Here is a 19,723-nt window from a genome sequence, read left to right on the forward strand (position 1 = left end):
AGCTTTCTTCTGTCACCTACAAACACCTCCCCTCTATGTATTGGAGGTGGGGGTGTTTGTAGTCCAGATAAGGAGAGTAGCCTTCTCCTTGGATGCTTCCAGCATGCTTCTCCTCCATAGATACAGTACAGTGAGTGAGTTTTGTTACTGTAAAGTGTGTTACTGGCAGGATCACCAGGAAAATATAAAGAAAAAGACAACCTGAGCAAAAAAAAAAAAAAATGAATGCAGCCACTGCATCCCATAAAGCTACAATATACATTTTTTTTAAAATATACAATTGTCTTTTTTTTTTTTTTATTAAGTTAGACACTTTCATTTTTAACTGCAGTCCTTTGATTTGTCTTTTTCTGACTGCTTTTCTAAAAAATGCTCATCACACGTGGTCCAAAAAAAAAACAGTGGCACCACATTGAGGTTATTATAACATACAGTAATTAGGCCCCTTTCACACATGTGGACCGTTCAGATCCGCCTGTCAGTTTTTCAGGCGGATCTGAACGGATGCCCCATGTATCTCTATGGGGCAGCGGATGTCAGCGGAGACATGTCCGCTGACCTCCTATCCGATCCGTCAAATCCGGACAGATGGAAAATCTATTTTCCATCCGTCTGGCGGATCGGATGAGAACGGACAGGCGGTCCGTTCTCATCCGATTGCCCAATAGAGGACAGCGGGGATCTGACAGCACTGTCTCCGCACACAGAGTGGAGACGGAGCTGTCATCCGCCGGTTTAGCGGGGGATCGGCGGATCGATCCCCCGCTGAGCAGAAAACAGAACGGACAGGATCGGACATGTGTGAAAGGGGCCTAACTCTGGTTTAAATGGAAAATCTTTTGATTGGATTGCAGCATGTTTGGAGTAAAGGGAAGCTGTGCCTAACTATGGAACCTTCAGAAACTTTGTCTACATGAATTTCTGAAATATCCAAACAGACAGCAGCCGTGTCATTTCTCAGAAAAGCGTCACCTTTTATCATTAAAAAGAAAGCTCAAATTTGGTGACCTTGCCTAGGCTGAGAAGATGTCATTAGTCTGCTGCAAAGAGGAACAAGTATTTCTTCAGTCTCCTCTCCCGAATGAACAGCATTGTACTTTGTTGCAAGTCACAAAGGCTGCAGCAGGGGCTCATCTGTGTCAGACATTTGTGAACACAAGAACTGTACCGGCCCTAGGATTTACATAATTTTGTCATTTCTGAGCCAGCATCTCAGCCCAGGAAGTAGATGGTGACCCTGGGTGATGCCTTCACAAAGGTGGCACTGTCTTTCTGGAAATAAAAGTAGGTTAAGGCATTGGCAGGGGGAGTACTGTGATTTAATCAACTGAAAGTGACACATTACTAGCATGCCGCACTTAACATGAAAATACGTAACTATTTCTAGGGGCATTTTAATCAGTTTCCAGATTCTTTTTAAGCTATAATGAAAATTCTAGTGTATGACGTAATTCTTTCAGTTTGGTGAAACGGTTCAGTCCTGGCTACAGGTATATTGATGAAGCTGACTTCTGGCGTTAGCCTATTGCTTCAGTAGGTGCTGCTGTCCCTTGCGATAGAGCTGACAGGTTCTCTTTAAGATGTTATGTCATCAGCTTTTTGTGAAAGTCCTCAATCCCCACACAAGATGCTCTAATATAAAAATATGGCTGGCACCACAAATCTGGGATTATCGGATGACTGGCAGGCTGCAAGCAGATTGTGGCAGTCCTCCGGTTTACCCTGTATCTGCCAGCGTGCGGGAGCTTGCTGAACATTCTTCAGATCGCTGGGCAGAACCCAAAATCCTCATAAATATTTAAAAGGAAAATCTGCTTTATGTTTATGAGTGAAGAAAGAAAAAATATTCTCCAAAAACATTCTGCCTACCTGGGTTCCAGTTGATATCTAGACAATGCACACAGTGCAATTCCATTCACAAACCAATGCCTTCTTCCATTCCTAAAATAATATATTATCAGTGAAAGTCTTTCCACAGCTCGTAGTCGGTAAGTGATCACATGTGTGTAGCGTGATGCTGAGTATGTTGGTTTGTCCTGAGGAAACTTGTCCTTTACGGTCCTTTCACACGGGCTTTCCATCCGGCGGACTCCGTTTTGTGCTGAGCAGGCAGATGACAGGTCCGTCTCCGCTTACTTTGCAGAGATGGACCTGTCAGATCCTGCTCTTCTCTATGGGAGATCAGATGATAACGAACCGCCTGTCCGTTTAGGGTTTCCATCCGTCTGGATCTCATGGGCAGGATCAAATCAGATAGCAGTGAGTGTCAGCAGACATGTCACCGCTGACATCTGCTGCCCCATTGGGGTGCATGGAGCATCTGATCAGGTCCACCTGAAAAACTTGACTGGTGGAAATGATCAGAAATCCCGTGTGAAGGGGCCTTAGGCTTTCATCAGTGGTTAATACAGAAATGACTGTGGAGTCTCTCTTGGACTTGTACTTCCAAATTGCCTCTATCTTTCTGGCCTGCATTTTCAGCCCCTCAACCTCGCAAAATAGAACAAATAATTTTTTAAAGCTTTGTACCCATGTGTGGTGGATCTATTGCAAAGGTGATTCCAGTGGCGGTTGTTGCTCAAAATTTGGGCGGGGGGGGGGGGGGCGCAAACAGAAAAATGTAATAGGCTTTGCGGCAAAAAACGCTGTAAAAATTCCGTGACTTTGAGGTCACAAAGTGTGAAAGGGGCATTCAGTAATTAAGGTATAGCGTGCCCCCTTTCAATGCACAGAGTCCAGCGTGCCCCCTTTCAATGCACAGAGACCAGCGGGCCCCCTTTCAATGCAGTATCGGACGCCCTTCCTGATTGGCCAGGAGGAGGATCCGTGTGACAATAGCGGATTTTCATTCGCTATTGTCACACAATGGGTGGGGTCGGGGCGCACTGCTCTGCGCCCTGGGACAACCCTTTTCATCACCCTATTAGAGCCTCTGGCTCTAATCAGGTGATGGAAAAAAAAAAGCCCCATTGAGCTCCATGCGTCCGGCGCCCCTGCATGTAGATTAGGGGGCCTGGACACATGGATGGGGGGGCGGCGCCCCTGCGCCCCCAACACACCGGCCGCCACTGTGTGATTCCCTGCTTCTGTTGCTGTCCTTGTGATGGGACCACCTGTAGTCCCGATAAACCCACAGCATCAGACATGGCATACACACAGCAGTTACTGTCGTGGTGAGACATACCCCCTCAGCCGGCATTCGGGGGCAGTCATGGGGCGAGAAAATGACAGGCGGCATATCTATGTCTCCCAGTTAAAATGCATTCATCTCAGGTAGAAAACAGCCATTATTTTCAGATATATGGAGAAATAAGAATAAAACTAGACATTTTAGCTTCACCGAAATTTGGCAAAATCAAGAGATTTTGCCAAAATGCATGGATGCCAATAGGGAAGTCCAAATGAAGGTGACTTGTAGTAGTTTCGTAGGGTGCAATGGGATTTAAATGGCTTCTGATGGATACAGAGGTTTCTTTCACTGACTTTTTTGTACCTCTTAGAGCTGGGGACATGGAGTTATATACTGAGGAACATTGTATGCAAACTCTGATGCTAAACCTGACCCTTTATTTATTAACTAACACATGAGATCACCATATCAGTACTGACATGGTGTCCATTTGGCTTTATTGATTAAGGCTTAATAGCTTTAAGGCTAATGTTTGCATTAGGGTTAGTTTGAGGCTGGGTTCACATATATGCAAATTAGATGCGGGTTTCCCCTCATCCAAGCAGATTTCAAAAGGGTCCTGTGTGTCTTTGTCTCCGATTCAGGTGAAAATTCTCACCTTAACTGGGGAACAGGGACGCACCGGACCCCGGCCATGATCCCATGGTGGCACATATGTGAACCTAGCCTTTATAGTTAGTGCTGGGGTTAGGATTAGTGTCCACTTCAAGGATAATGTTAGTATTTGTGTTAGGGTTAGGGCTATAATTAGTGTTAGCATTAGGGCTAATGTTAACTATAGGAGGGTTAATGCTAACATTAGAGATAGTGGTAGCTTTAGTGTTAGGGTTTTGATTAGTGTCTGCTTCAGGGTTAATGTTAGCATTTGCATTAGTGTTAGGACTATAATTAGTGTTAGCATTAGGGCTAATGTTAACTATAGAAGGGTTAATGCTAGCATTAAAGATAGCGTTAACTTTAGGATTAGTGTCCGCTTCAGGGTTAATGTTAGCATTTGTGTTAGTGTTAGTGCTATGATTAGTGTTAGATCTATGATAAGTGTTAGCATTAGGGCTAATGTTAATTATAGTAGGGGTAATGTTAGCATTAGCGTTAGTGTTAGCTTTTGTGTTAGGGTTAGAATTAGTGTTAGCATTAGGGCTAATGTTAGTTAAAGGAGGGGTAATGTTAGCATTAACGTTAGTGTTAGCTTTTGTGTTAGGGTTAGAATTAGTGTTAGCATTAGGGCTAATGTTAGCTATAGTAGGGGTAATGTTAGCATTAGTGTTAGTGTTAGCTTTCGTTTTAGGGTTATAATTATTGCTAGTATTAGGGTTAATGTTAGCTATAGGAGGGCTAATGTTAGCATTAGAGTTTGTGTTTGCTATAAGGTTAGTGTTAGGATTAGTGTTAGCAGGTTAGTGGTAACGTTAGCATTATGGTTAGGTTGGCTTTGCTTAACAACAAAGCCTTTCTCCACCATATTAGAGCTGATCTGGTGATTACAAGGATTTGGAAGCAAGTATCTATTAGATAAATCAGATCACAACATGAAAAGGCACATTTACCCACTATGGCCAATCACAGTACCAGCCTTGAATGAAATAAAAGCTGATTGCTCCCTTTGGGTTACTGAACTTTTTGCAGCCTTATATCTGAATATGCCTGTGCAGAAGTAAAAGATGCATTTTCCAGTATTTACAGTAAACTGCAGCAGGCAACATCAGGAAAAAAATGGTGTGCTGCAAAAAAACACAAACCACTTTTTAGGAATACTCCCATCTAAAAACAATAGTCAAGCTTACACAAGCGCTGAATTCTCATATTTCTCAGGTATTTTGGTGATGAATTTTCCGCACTGGACTCCCTACTGAAAAAAATAAGCGTGGGGAAATCTCACCCATGGAGATATAAACTGATGGTTGGTCCGGGGTACCGACCCAAAGCTGAATCCCCTTCAAAAGTAATCTCTACTCCTTCAACAGATTTTGTAGATATACAGGTGCATCTCCAAAAATTAGAATATCATCAAAAAGTTAGTTTATTTTGGGAATTCAATTCAAAAAGTGAAACGCATATATTATATGAATTAATTACACACAGAGTGATATATTTCAAGCATTTATTTCTTTTAATGTTGGTGATTATGGCTTACAGCTAGTGATAACCCAAAATTAGGTATCTCAGAAAATTCGGTGTCACATTTGAATCAGCTAATTAACTCAAAACACCTGTAAAGGTTTCCTGAGCCCTTAAATGGTCTCTAAGTCTGGTTTAGTAGGTTACACAATCATGGAGAAGACTGCTGGCTTGACAGTTGTCTACTCTAGAAGACAGTTATTGACACCCTCCACAAGGAGGGAAAGTCACAAAAGGTCATTGCTTTAGAAGCTGGCTGTTCAGAGTGCTGTATCCAAGCATAATATTGGAAAGTTGAGTGGAATGAAAACTTGAGGTAGAAAACAATGCACAAGCAACAGGGAAAACCACAGCCAATGAGAGGATTGTGAAGTAAAGGCCACTCAAGAATTTAGGGGAAATTCACAAGGAGTGGACTACAACTGGTATCAGTGCTTCAAGAGCCACCACACATAGACGTATCCAGGACATGGGCTACAACTGTCCCATTTCTTGTGTCACACCACTCCAGAGACAACATCAGCAGCATCTTACCTGGGCTAAGGACAAAAATGACTGGGCTGTTGCTCAGTGGTCCAAAGTCCTCTTTTCAGATGAAAGTAAATTTTGCATTTCATTTGGAAATCAAGGTCCCAGAGTCTGGAGGAAGAGTGGAAAGGCACAGAATCCAAGTTGCATGAGGTCCAATGTAAAGTTTCCACAGTCCATGATGATTTGGAATGCCATGTCATCTGCTGGTGTTGGTCCACTGTGTTTTACAAAGTCCAAAGTCAGCTCAGCCCTCTACCAGGAAATTCTAGAGCACTTCGTGGTCCTCTCTGCTGACCAGCTTTATGGAGATGCTGATTTCTATTTCCAGCAAGACATGACACCTGCCCACACTGCCAAAACTACCAATACCTGGTTTAATGATCATGGTATCACTGTGCTTGATTGGCCAGCAAACTAGCCTAACCTAAACCCCATAGAGAATCTGTGGGGTATTATCAAGAGGGAGATGAGAGACATTAGACCCAACAATGCAGATGAGCTGAAGGCTGCTATCAAAGCAACCTGGGCTTCCATAATACCTCAGCTGTGCCACAGGCTGATCGCCTCTATGCCACGCCGGATTGATGCAGTAATTCATCCAAAAGGAGCCCCAACCAATTATTGAGTGCATACTATACTGTACATGGACATAGTTTTCAGTAAGCCAACATTTCTGTATTAAAAATCCTTTTTTTTATTGGTCTTATGTAATATTCTAATTTTCTGAGATACTAAATTTTGGGTTTTCACTAGCTGTAAGCCATAATCATCAAAATTAAAAGAAAGAAATGCTTGAAATATATCACTTGGTGTGTAATGAATCTATCTATATGTTATATGAATTTCACTTTTTGAATTGAATTACTGAAATAAATTAACTTTTTGATGATATTCTAATTTTTTGAGACGCACTTGTATATGAAATGTGAGTTACTTAACATCTGTTATCTCTTATATTTTTTAATTATGTTTATACAAGGTTTATATAGCTCTCGAAGTTTGCACATCACTTTACAATATAAGGGGACAGTAAAGTTACAATACAATTTAGGACAAGAGGGTTTGGAGGGCCCTGCTCATGAGAACTCACAATGTAATTTGGGGCTTTATTCAGCTTTTTCTGTGGGAGCAGCTGTGATCATTCTATAGATATGCAATCTCTGCTTCCTTCTCAGTAGTTCTGTACAGCGATCACGCTTTGCTGAAAGGAAAAATGCTGGCAACATTTAATGTGTATATAAACTCTAACAATGAACTTCTCTTATATACTTCCTTAGTGGCTGGTAAATATACCACTCCAATGTTTTGTTATATAGGTGTAATAGAATACTTGTTGATACTGCCAGCAATCTTATGAGCTGATAACTTTCCTTTGCTTTCTACCTGTACTGCATTCTTATCATTTACATTATTCACAGTTAACCCTGTGGGCTGGGAAGCTCCTCCCCCCATGTTATGGCCACAATAAGGTGAAGGTGTTCTATAGTCCTGCCCTAGGGTGAGGACATTGCTCCTCCATAGATACAGCACAGGGAGTAATCGTTGACAGCCAAAGTCAGGAGATGTGTAACTGGCAGGATGGATCAACAGATAATAATAATAAAGGAGAAGAAAGCCTGAAAAGTAAAAAACGAATGCATCCATCACTTCTAAGGACTGGTAAGCTGCAATATATAAATGTTTGGTTGAAAGTTAGTACATTTGTACAGGGAAAGGGAGAGATTTCATTATAGGATCAATAGGGAAATATTTGACCTTGCCCCAGATTCCTTGCCCTCTTGGGTGCTTACCCTGTCCGATCGTTGAGTCCTCTTGGATTATTTTCCTGAATTTTCATCCTCCGCTGCAGCATTGTCACTTCTGTCCCCTCTCCTCCCTTCATCACATTATCATTACTGCTGCACAAGACAGGAAGCAGCTGATTTGAGGTTACTGAGGGACCTGCGTTGGTTTGGGGGGCTTGCGGATCGCCAGTGCCCCAGCTACATATGCTGCGGGTCTAACTGCCCCCTCTCCCCCCCAAGCACAGTACATCTCACAAGGGCAGAGGTGACCTACATAACACAGGAACCTACAGGCATAGCTCAATGAAACCAATTAGCAATGTACTCACGCACACACAACCCCTACAGAGGCACAGCGGGCAATGGGGGGCTAATGTACTGCAAGCTTCTCTCTGTCACTGTATCCACATCCAGCTCCAGCTAAATAGCTAATTTATGTATGTGCTCACTGAAAAACAGGACGGAAGTTTAGGGATTACTGTACAGATACATACTGTATAGAGTAGATGGATATAGACAGAGGCGTAACTAGAGCCTTCAGGGCCCCGATGCAAGAAACCATGAAGGGCCCCCCCAGATCCCCCTTCCCTTCAAGCCCAGGGCTCTTCCCACTAATCCTGGGGCTCTTTATTCTCGTTGCATGGCCTTTTATTACGGTCCCGCAGCAGGATCCTTTCACAAGTTCTGCAGTGGGCTCCCTTCCTGCAATCTTGGGGCCTCCCCACAGTGGTGCAATGCCAGGGCCCGGTCGCAAGTGTGACTTTTGCAATCCTGGAAGTTCACCCACTGGTTTGCTACTGGGCCCCCTGGAGCATGGGGCCCGGTAGCAATCGCAACCCCTGCAACCCCTGTAGTTACGCCCCTGGATATAGAGTTTTACAATTCAGACCCACTGGCCAAATTACATAGTAAGTGAAATAAAATGTTCTTGCATCTATGGGATGGATGGATGGATGGACGGAGAGACAGCACAGTGACTAGGGTCATCAATCTGAACCCCAATCATGACACTACCTGCATGGAGTTTGCATGTTCTCCATGTGATGCATGCGTTTCCTCCCACACTCCAAAGACATGCTGGTAGCTTAAAGTGGTTGTAAACTCGGTTACACCACTTGTACCTATAGGTAAGCCTATAATAACCTGTAGGTACTGTGAATATTTATTTATTTATTTCAGGTTCTTATATAGCACTGTCAATTTACGCAGCGCTTTACATATACATTGCACATTTACATCAGTCCCTACCCTCAAGGAGCTTACAATCTAAGGTGAATATATCTCTTAAACTTGCACAAATGTGAGCCATCAAAATGAATAGGGGGGGGGGGCAGTGCCATAACCCACAGCAACAGTCTGATTGGGCAGTATAAGCTTTATTGAATGGGCCTTTTAGATGTACTCCATGCATTATTCTACCTAGCTATTTGGAGGCACAGAATTCATTTTACAGGTTTTCACTGCTTTAACCAATTGCTGACCACCCCACGCAGATTTATTGCGGCAGGGCGGCTCGGCTGCGCATAATCACGTAGATCTACGTGATTATGTACACGCGGGCACAGCGGGAGGCAGACCGCGGGAGGAGCAGGCGTGATCGTCGCTGGCCTCATGTGATCTTTGGCTACACTGACAGGAGAGCCGTCTGGAATGTAAACAATGCAAGATGGCTCTCCTGTCAGTGAGGCAGGGAAAGATCATGTGATTCAGCTATGCTGAATCACCGATCTCTCTGTGCCTCTGTTGAATCCATCCCCCACACATGTAGGGAACACATTTAACCCCTTGATCACCCCTAGTGTTAACCCCTTCCCTGCCAGTGTCATTTATACAGGAACAGTGCATATTATTTAGCACTGATCACTGTATTAATGTCACTGGTCCCCAAAAAGTGTCACCCCGTGTCAGATTTGTCCACCGCAATGTCGCAGTCCCGATAAAAATCGCTGATCGCCGCCATTACTAATAACAAATAAATAAATAAATAAAAAGTCCAAAAATCTATCCCATAGTTTGTAAACGCTATAACTTTTGCACAAATCAATTATTATACGCTTTTGAGATTTTTTTTTTACCAAAAATATGTAGCAGAATACAAATTGGCCTAAACTGATAAAAAAATTAGATTTTTAAAAAATTTTTTATTGGGATTGTTTTATAGCAGAAAGGCAAAAATATTGTTTTTTTTGTTCAAAACTTTTTATTTATAGCGCAAAAACTAAAATCCGCAGAGGTGATCAAATACCACCAAAAGAAAGTTCTATTTGTGGGAAAAAAAGGACATCAATTTTATTTTGGTACTGCTTCGCTTGACAGCTCTCTATGGAGGGAGGGGGGAGGGGTTCCTCCTTTTTTGTAGAGATTTCCTTTTACTTCCTGTTTTGTCTCTAGGACGAAAAGTATAGGGAAATCATCTCAAGGGGACACGGATGGTGAAAAAATAACCCCATAGAAGTTTTAACCCTTCCTGGTCATCACTTACATTATAATATTACATTTGTCCTGATATTTCCCCTTGGCATTTTTTAAACATGAATTTCCAGCAGCTTGTTGAATAGAAGACTTTATAATACAACTCGATGTATGGTATATACATCTTTCTGCAGAACATGGCGAGTATCTTCCAGTATGTGCACACCCACATGTGTACAGCTGTAAGTATATAATTGCTGCCCTCACTCAGTAGGTAGGAACAGAAAACATGGCAGGCTTTTGCTAACATGTAACTTGGCGCAGCTGGTGGCAATATTTTACTCATACGGCACTTTATGAGCTTAAAAAGTAGTTATTTGCTCGGTTGCTGAGGGAACTAATCTGCTTATATTTTTATATATATAGATAGATATATATTTTTTTTTTGCCAAAAAATAAATAAACATTAATGCAGTAATCAAGTTAAGTGAAATACAGCAAAACGTAACCGTTTTGTTACCACGGAAGAGCTCCGTGGAAGGGAATGCAAAACAAAATTCCAATTAATTTATGCATCTTGTATGTGGTTCTAATTTCTTGGCTTTGCTGCAGATGATTTTCAGATGACAGGACCATGGACTGTAAACATGTCATGGTCATTTTTGTGTGTAACATAATGACAAAATAATTAATGACAAGATATTAAAGTTTAATCTGCTAATATTTTGCTTTCACTGCTTCCTCCCTCATCAACATGCTAAAGAAATGTTTGAATGAAACCATACCATGTTCATTCCATACCTTATTTCAGGCCCAGTGATGTTATCATTGGGTCTCTGTACTTCTCTATGCAATGCAGGCAGATCATGGCTGGTGGGAGGGGTGGCAGGGTGCTGTACATAACTTCCTGAAAACATCACTCTCACCCTACCTCATTACTTCTCTCAAGCTGTCAGCCCTCACGTATTGAAGGGACTCAAATCCAATGAATAAAAAGGTCAGGCAAGAGACAAGCCAGGCTGTGGAGGAAAAGGCTAGATGATGCTATATGTCATGGGTGCTCAACCTGTGGCCCTCCAGCTGTTGTGAAACTACAATTCCCATCATGCCTCAGCCTTTGGGAGTCATGCTTGTAACTGACAGCCTTATAATGCCTCATGGGACTTGTAGTTCTGTAACAGCTGGAGGACCACAAGTTGAACACCCATGCGTATATGTCCTCCAGCCAGGAAATGGGGGTTGGGCTCTGTCTGATTTGCTATAACTTCTAATGCACATTGTGAGGAGCTCACAGTGTGCGGTGGGATCAGAGTAGGCACTTTGAGCACTGTAGAGGAAGCCTATACAGCTCTACAAGTCTGAAGGAAAAGCTGGAGTTCTGCTTTAAAAATTATACAGCTGTCACATGACCCAGCATCTCCCAGCTTGTCTGCAGGGAAACATAAGCAGGAGAAGCTTCTAGTCCTCAGATGCTGGTCACATGTTAACAAAATACATAAATAAATAGATAAATAAAAAAACAGCTTTTGAAATACAGAGTAAAAATAAATAATATCAATAAATTGATTTAAATTGTCATAGAAATATATATTTGAAATCAAATCTTTATTTTCTCTTTCGTTCATTGACAGACACAGCTCCCGATCTTCTTAACTATTGGGTTATACTGCCCCCTACAGGACTCCAGGCAGAAAAAAAGTCTGGTTCTGTCTGTGGGCAGTCCCAGGGGGTATACCCCCTCTCTCTGCTATAGGTACTCTTTTTTTCTGATCTAGTCAGGAGTAAGGATGTAGTTCCTTGCTGGGATCTCTGGTCCTGGCAATTTTTTCTTTTTAGATTTTTTCTCCTGTTTTTTTCCTGTGAGAGCTAAAATCAACTGCCGGACTGGGCGATGGGCTGGATAATCTCAATCCAGTGATCACTCCAGTCTGGCCAGCCTAGCAAAGGCCGAGTGCTCCTTCCTCTGGACAAATTCCAGAAACTGCAGGCTGTAATTCATCTCCTGCTGTCCAGCAGATGGTAATCCCTCCCGACTTGCATGCGGGTGCTGGGCCTGATGGTGTCTAACTTCGAGGCGGTTCCATTTGCACAGTTCCATACGAGGTCTCTTCAAGGGAAATTCTGGCCAAATTGGACAAGAATCCGCAGTCTCTAGACAATCAGATCCGGCTGAGCCGGGAAACGGAAGAGTCCATGATATGGTGGCTTCGTTTTTCAGCGTTTCGGCTGGTCAAATCCTTCCTCCACTTGTATTGGACAGTGATCACCACGAATGCCAGCCTGTCTGGCTCGGGAGGTGTCCTCGGCAAAATTTCTGCTCATTGGGTCTGGAAGAGTCCAGACTACCGATCAATGTCTTGGTATTCCTAGCGATCAGACTGTGCCTGGAACATTAGATGGATCATCTTCAGAGATGTCCAGTGCTCATTCAATCAGACAATGCCATGGTTGTGGCTTTTGTCAATCACCAGGGGGGCACAAAAAGTGTCCTGGCGGCTCTGGAGGTAGCCAGTATTCTAAGGTGGGCAGAACAATTCATTCCAGCCCTCTCTGCCATACACATTCCTAAGGGGGAAAACTGGCGGGCGGATTACCTCAGTCGGCAGGCGTTGGACCAAGTTGAGTGATCCCTCGATCCGTAGGTGTTTCATCAGTTGTGTCTCCAGTGGGGCATTCCCAAGGTGGTTCTGTTGGTGTCCCGGCTCAACAGAAAGGTGCAGAGGTTTGTGGCTCAGTTAAGAGATCCTCTGGCAGATGCCACAAATGCGCTGGTGGCCCCGTGGGGTTAGTATCGTCTGATTTATGCCTTCCCTCTGCCAAGACTTCTATGCAGGATCGAGGCAGAAGGGATTCCAGTCATCTTAGTGGCCCTGGACTGGCCTCCCTGGGCTTGGTACAAGGATCTGGTACGGCTGGTCGCCGACGTTCCTTGGAAGCTTCCTCTCAGGGAGGATCTTCTGTCCCAAGGACCAATCTTCCATCCTGCTTTAGAGTTTCTGGCTTTGACCGCTTGGCTGTTAAACGCTAGGTGCTGATGGATAGAGGTTTGTCTGAGTCAGTGATTCCAACGCTGTTAAAAGCTAGGAAATAAACTTCTAGGAAGATCTACCATCATACGTGGAAGATGTACATTGTGTGGTTTGAGTCTCTTGGGGTTCATCCTCGCTCTTTTTTCAGTGGCTCGGATCTTGACCTTTCTTCAGTGGGGGGGTTGAGCAGAAACTGGCCTTGAGTACTATCAAGGGTCAGGTGTCGGCCTTAGCGTACTTGTCTTCAGGAAGTTAGGCACTTGACCCCTCCAGTGCGGTCTCTGTTGCCACCTTGGGACCTCAATGTGGTGCTCTCAGTTCTTCAGAAGCCTCCTTTTGAGAATCTTCGGGAGATTCCCCTACTTACGCTGTCCCAGAATGTGGCCTTTTTGGTGGCTTTCACCTCTGCGCGTAGGGTGTCGGAATTGGCGGCGTTATCCTGTCGTTCACCTCACTTGGTGGTTCACAGTGATAAGGAGGTTCTTCGCCCCTATCCGTCATTCCTTCCTCAGGTTGTCTCTGATTTTCATTTGAATGCAGACATTGTGTTGTCTTCCCCATGTCCCAGGCCAAAACATCTGAAGGAAATTGCTTTGCATGCCTTGGATGTGGTCTGGGCGATTAGGGTGTACCTGGCAGCTACAGAGTCTTTTAGGAAATCAGATTTACTATTTGTGTTTACGGATGGGCCTTGGAAAGGGTTGTCCGCTTCCTCTGCAACCATTTCCAGGTGGATCAGACAGACAGTGATTCAGGCCTATTCCATCAAGGGTCAGGTTCCTCCTTTCCCTATTTGGGCGCACTCTACTCGGGTGCTCAGTGCCTCCTAGGCCTTCCGTCTTCGGGCGTCAGTGACGCAGGTTAGCATGGCGGCCACCTGCTTGCCGGTGCACACTTTCACAAAGTTCTATAAAGTGGATGTGTTGGCATCTGCGGATGTTTCCTTTGGCCACAAGGTTTTGCGGGCTGCTGTTTAGAGGACCTGATCCTCTTTGAGGGTGTATTGTTTTTTTCAGGTGAGCTCCAGTTGTTTTGGTTGAGCTCCTGTTTACCTGGTTGGCTATACAGTAGTTTGCCTTGGGAATTTATTTTTCGCTGTTCCCATCCCTTATGTTTAATACTGCTTTGGGATGTCCCAATGGTTAAGACGTTCAGGATCTGTGTCTGTCAATGAACGAAAGAGAAAATGGGATTTTTGACTTATCGTAAAATCCATTTCTATGATGTTCATTGACGGACACAGCACCCACCCCTCTGTGGAGTTGTAATTCTTCTGACACTGCTTGTAAGGCTCCATGTACACGGGACGTTGTTAAAAGTCCCTTTGAATGCTGGAATTTTTAGGACGTTTGAAACGTCCGTTCGGTCGCGTTTGTACCCGCGTTTAGTGGGTGTTTAGCGGCGTTTAAGGGCGTTTGCGTTTAGAACTGTTCCTAGAGGTCAAAAAAATTATTCCCCTTTAAAATGGAAAAACGCGAACGCTAAACGCGGGTCATCGCGTTCAGACGCGTTCGGATGCATTCGGACGCATTTGTGCGTTTGAAACGCCGGGAAACATACGTTCGAACGCAAATAATTGCGTTCTAAAGAAAGTCCCTGAATGCAACTGCCTGCAAATGACTGTAAACGACCTTGTGTACATGGACAGATAAGATAAAATTTAGATGGGTCCAGGGGCTTCTGAAAAAAACGCCCAACTGCTCCTAAACGGCCATTTCCAGCGTCCCGTGTACATGGACCCTTACACAACTGAGTACCTATAGCAGAGAGTGGGAGTATACCCCCTGGGACTGCCCATAGGCATAGCCAGACTTTTTTTCTGCCTAGTGTCCTACTCCTGTAGGGGGTAGTATAACCCAATGATTAAGACGATCAGGAGCTGTGCCTTTCAATAAACATCAGAGAAATGGATTTTACGGTAAGTCAAAAATCCCATTATTTTTTGGCAATTCTGCTGTGATAATTCACCGTAAAAGCCGATCTGCGGGTGCCAGGCACTCGATTTTTTCTGACGGGGGGAAGGGATGTATTCTGCAAAGCAGGGACTACAATCCATCTCTACCCTAGTTAAACAGGACACTGTGTACACAAAAACACTGGCTAGGCACACAGTTTGATCTTTGATTGCTCTAGATGTTTAACCCCTTCCCAGCCAGTATCATTAGTACAGCATATTTTTCCATAGTTTGATCTTTGATTGCCCTAGATGTTTAACCCCTTCCCAGCCAGTATCATTAGTACAGCATATTGTGCCATATCGCAAAAAATGGCCTGGTCATGAAGGGGGTGGGGGGGTGGGGGGTGGGGTTAAATTTTCTGGAGGTCAAGGGGTTAAGACTAGGAAAATTAAGAGGAGGACATTAATATTTTTTATTTCTTGTCTTAATGGTAAATACCTTTTTAATTGGTCTACACATTAACATTTGCTTTTTGTAGCATTTTTCATTTGATTGAGTTGCTTGTAGCCGTATTAGTGCACTTGCCACAAAAACAATTAAGTACTGTCTATGGTAATTTTTTTTTTTTTTTTTTGCACTAACGTACAATTTTTCAGGACAAGCTTTTAGGATATGCCCCCTTCATCAAGGTCCGTGCAGTACTACTACTTGGACCTTGATGAAGGGGGACATACCTTGAAAGCTTGTCCTAGAAAATATTATGTTGCAAATAAAAAAAAAGTACCATAGACCGTACTCAATTATTACTGTAAAATGTTATTTCTAGCTCTGTTAGACAGTGTTAGTGGAAGCAGCATGCAAAGTACAGCAAATATGAACAAAGTTACTTGGAGGCACTTTTCCCAGATCCACAACCTGTGCCTTGTATGTGACATGTAGAAAGCCAGAATGTGGATGTCATCTAGAATGTGGATATTTGCATCATTCATCCTTTTGAACATGAATGTTGTTGTTTGAAGGGCTTCAAGAAATCTTTACTGAGAAACTGAAATAAAGTTTGAAGAAATTGCACGTCAGAAAGTTGTTTCTCCAAAATAAAGAGGAAGGCATGTGGTTGAGGCCCTATTCACACCTCAGTGTTTTGCAGCTTGAAGCTCCAAAACCCTGGAGGAAAAAAAAAAACAATTATTCTCTATGGCTTCATCTCCACTACAAGTCGCCTGGAGCCAAACGCCTGAAGCTCAAAAAAGTTCTGGAGCTTTTTTTTTTTTCTGTAGCTTGAATTGGACAGATTTGAGTGTTTTTGGCGCATTTTTATTCCCATAGAGATGAATGGAAATGTGGCATTTGCGTGTTTTTGTGCGCATTTGCGCGTTTTGTCACGTGCTTTCGCACGATTTTCTGCTCAAATTAAAAAATTAAAAAATAAAATTGTAATAATATATGAATAAATTAAATGTAAAATAACACAAATAACTAAAAATGATCTTAAATAAAATAAATGAATAATATGTAATACTACATTAATAAATATTAATGAATCCCTAACCTTAAAAAAAAAAGAAAGTATTTTCAATGATAATAATAAATAATAATAAATAAACACCCAAACCTGAAAGAAAAAAAACATTACTATTATCAATAATAATAATAACAATAATGCATTTATTTATTTTGTGTTAGAGTGTTTAGTTATTATTATTATTTTATTTTTTAAGGGTTAAGGTTAGGGGTTAATTACTTAGTATTAATTTATTTATTATTCATGTATGATTTTTTTTATGTATTTGTGTATTTATTTTACATTCATTTATTATTATTATTATTATTATTAGTAGTAGTAGTAGTATTTGTAGTAACACCCTGACCCAAACGAAAAAAAATTATAATAATTACCCTAACCCTAACTGTAACCTAACCTTAACTCTAACCCCCTTACCCTAATGAAAAAAAAAAATAATATTAAATGAATAATATTAATAAAAAAAAAGAAATAAAATCTAATAGTAAAGCTAAAAAATTTGAAATACCTAGCAACAAATGATGCAACAGATGATAGTTTTCTCTATTGGCTAAAAAAAAAATGCCAAAGCTCAAAAACGCTGTAAGAAATGCGCACACGCCAGAATCGCGCATAACAACGCACACAAAAACACTGGAAGAACGCACAAAGACGCTACGCTCAGATGTGAATGCAGCCTGAGTGGGTTGCCTGAACTTGACTATAAAAAGGGTAATTTATAAATAGTTTAAACACTACAACAAATAAATAAATTCCTCTAACCAAATTTTTGGTTAAAAAAAAAATAAATGAACACAAAGTGGACAAATTTTGGGATTTTGTTGTTGTCCAGTGCACAATGTGAAATAGGTCTATTGTGACACTTAAGTCTTGAATTAAAATGTAACACTGACAGCACTGTGAGCTGTGAGGTCCTCTATTTCCCACCAGAGCTACAATTATATGGAGTTTGTTGTTTCTCCCCGGGTATTAGTGTCCTTCTCTATTTTTCTCTGTCTTCCTATCACTGTATAAAGCATACGGATAGTTTTTTCATGTTCCCCCATAAGTTGCCAATGTGTGTATGTGTATCTTTGGAAATGGTGAACTCGGGGGGCAAGGATGGATGGGAATAGTCCAAGTACCATTTTAATGCTAGGAAAAAAAGATACAAACAACATCTTTGTGGTGAAATGGAGAGATGTGGGTTATAAATTAGGAGAACTGGAAGTTTTTACCTGTGTTGGGATCCCTGCGGGGAGGGTCAGAGAGGGCGCTGTGCAGGTCTGTGATGCTCAGCGGTCTTGTCTGCTTGCAGTCTGTGAGACATGTGAAGGGACTGCGCTCAGCGCTGAGACCACCCTCTGACAGTGCAGGTTTAATTTCCTGCCCGGGGCATAATCTCCTGGCAAAATACGGCTCAAGCCTTAATCTGGCCTTCTCATTTCACAGAAGGGGGGGAGACTGCACACTGTCCCCCTAATCTGCGAGGGGAAAGGGGGCCACCATTAACTCTTACACCACTGCAAAACATTGTAAAGGCCAATCTACCTGATGTCTGTGTATTAGGAGGAGAGGAGAGGTCAGTGTGTCCTGATGTCTGTGTATTAGGAGGAGGAGAGGTCAGTGTGTTCTGATGTCTGTGTATTAGGAGGAGAGGCGAGGTCAGTGTGTTCTGATGTCTGTGTATTAGAAGGAGAGGAGAGGTCAGTGTGTTCTGATGTCTGTGTATTAGGAGGAGAGGAGAGGTCAGTGTGTCCTGATGTCTGTGTATTAGGAGGAGGAGAGGTCAGTGTGTTCTGATGTCTGTGTATTAGGAGGAGAGGAGAGGTCAGTGTGTTCTGATGTCTGTGTATTAGGAGGAGAGGAGAGGTCAGTATGTTCTGATGTCTGTGTATTAGGAGGAGAGGAGAGGTCAGTGTGTCCTGATGTCTGTGTATTAGGGACAGGAGAGGAGAGGTCAGTGTGTCCTGATGTCTGTGTATTAGGAGGAGAGGAGAGGTCAGTGTGTCCTGATGTCTGTGTATTAGGAGGAGGAGAGGTCAGTGTGTCCTGATGTCTGTGTATTAGGAGGAGAGGAGAGGTCAGTGTGTCCTGATGTCTGTGCATTAGGAGGAGAGGAGAGGTCAGTGTGTCCTGATGTCTGTGCATTAGGAGGAGAGGAGAGGTCAGTGTGTCCTGATGTCTGTGTATTAGGAGGAGAGGTCAGTGTGTCCTGATGTCTGTGTATTAGGAGGAGGAGAGGTCAGTGTGTCCTGATGTCTGTGTATTAGGAGGAGGAGAGGTCAGTATGTCCTGATGTCTGTGTATTAGGAGGCAGTGGTGGCTGGTGCTCAAAAAACGCTGTAAAAAATTGCGTGACTTTGAGGTCACAAAAGTGTGAAAAGGGCCTTCAGTAATCAATGTATAGTGTGCCCCCTTCAATGCAGAGTGACCATCGTGCCCCCTTCAATGCAGAAAGACCATCGTGCCCCCTTCAATGCAGAGTGACCAGCGTGCCCCCTTTCAATTCAGAGTGACCAGCGTGCCCCCTTTCAATGCAGAGTGACCAGCCTGCCGTGCCCCCTTTCAATGCAGAGTGACCAGCATGTCCCCTTCAATGCAGAGTGACCATCGTGCCCCCTTCAATGCAGAGTGACCATTGTGCCCCCTTCAATGCAGAGTGACCAGCATGTCCTCTTCAATGCAGAGTGACCAGCATGTCCCCTTCAATGCAGAGTGACCAGCGCGCCCCCTTCAAAGCAGAGTGACCAGCGTGCCGTGCCCCCTTTCAATGCAGAGTGACCAGGGTGCCGTGCCCCCTTCAATGCAGAGTGACCAGCATGCCCCTTTAAATGCAGAGTGACCAGTGTATCCTGATGTCTGTGTATTAGGAGGAGGAGCCAACCCATGATTGCGGGAAAAAAATTAGCTTCATGTATGGCTGGCCTTAGTTGTGTGTGTTATTCTATTTTTCTGCATAGTCTGCTCAGTTTGTGGAATATCGCACATTGTTCAGCTAAGAAGCCACTTTTCCATTCTTCAGGTATTGTCTACCTGAAAGCCATAACTGACAAAAGAGTGACATACAGAGTGCTGATGACCCCACAGTAACCTCTCATTCTCTGTCATCCAGACCAACATTTTCTGTTTTCAGTATCTTCCGGCTGATATTTAATTTATCGACACTCACTATCTAAATTAAATGTCAAAAATCTATCCCCATGGGGCAGCACAATTCCCTGACAGCAGGGCCTGTGTGACGTTTGTACAGTCTCCCT

At 43.0% G+C, this 19,723-nt stretch overlaps 2 protein-coding genes across 5 annotated transcripts in view; one reads left to right on the top strand and one right to left on the bottom strand.

Annotated features, from left to right (window-relative positions):
• Positions 1–19,723, top strand: part of CACNA2D4 (calcium voltage-gated channel auxiliary subunit alpha2delta 4) — a 414,350-nt gene that overhangs the window by 256,315 nt on the left and 138,312 nt on the right. The window lies entirely within an intron of this gene.
• Positions 1–19,723, bottom strand: part of LRTM2 (leucine rich repeats and transmembrane domains 2) — a 107,078-nt gene that overhangs the window by 42,812 nt on the left and 44,543 nt on the right. Inside the window, exon 1 of one of the 4 annotated variants that reach the window (XM_082255746.1) lies at positions 7,630–7,700. The exons of the other annotated variants lie outside the window; for them this stretch is intronic. The gene's annotated coding sequence lies outside the window, so the exon portion shown is untranslated. Of the gene's footprint in view, positions 1–7,629; positions 7,701–19,723 lie in introns of those variants that run through there. 4 annotated transcript variants of the gene reach the window in all.

The sequence above is a fragment of the Pelophylax lessonae genome (genome assembly GCF_965119305.1).
Source record: "Pelophylax lessonae genome assembly, chromosome: 4".
Classification (NCBI taxonomy): domain Eukaryota; kingdom Metazoa; phylum Chordata; class Amphibia; order Anura; family Ranidae; genus Pelophylax; species Pelophylax lessonae.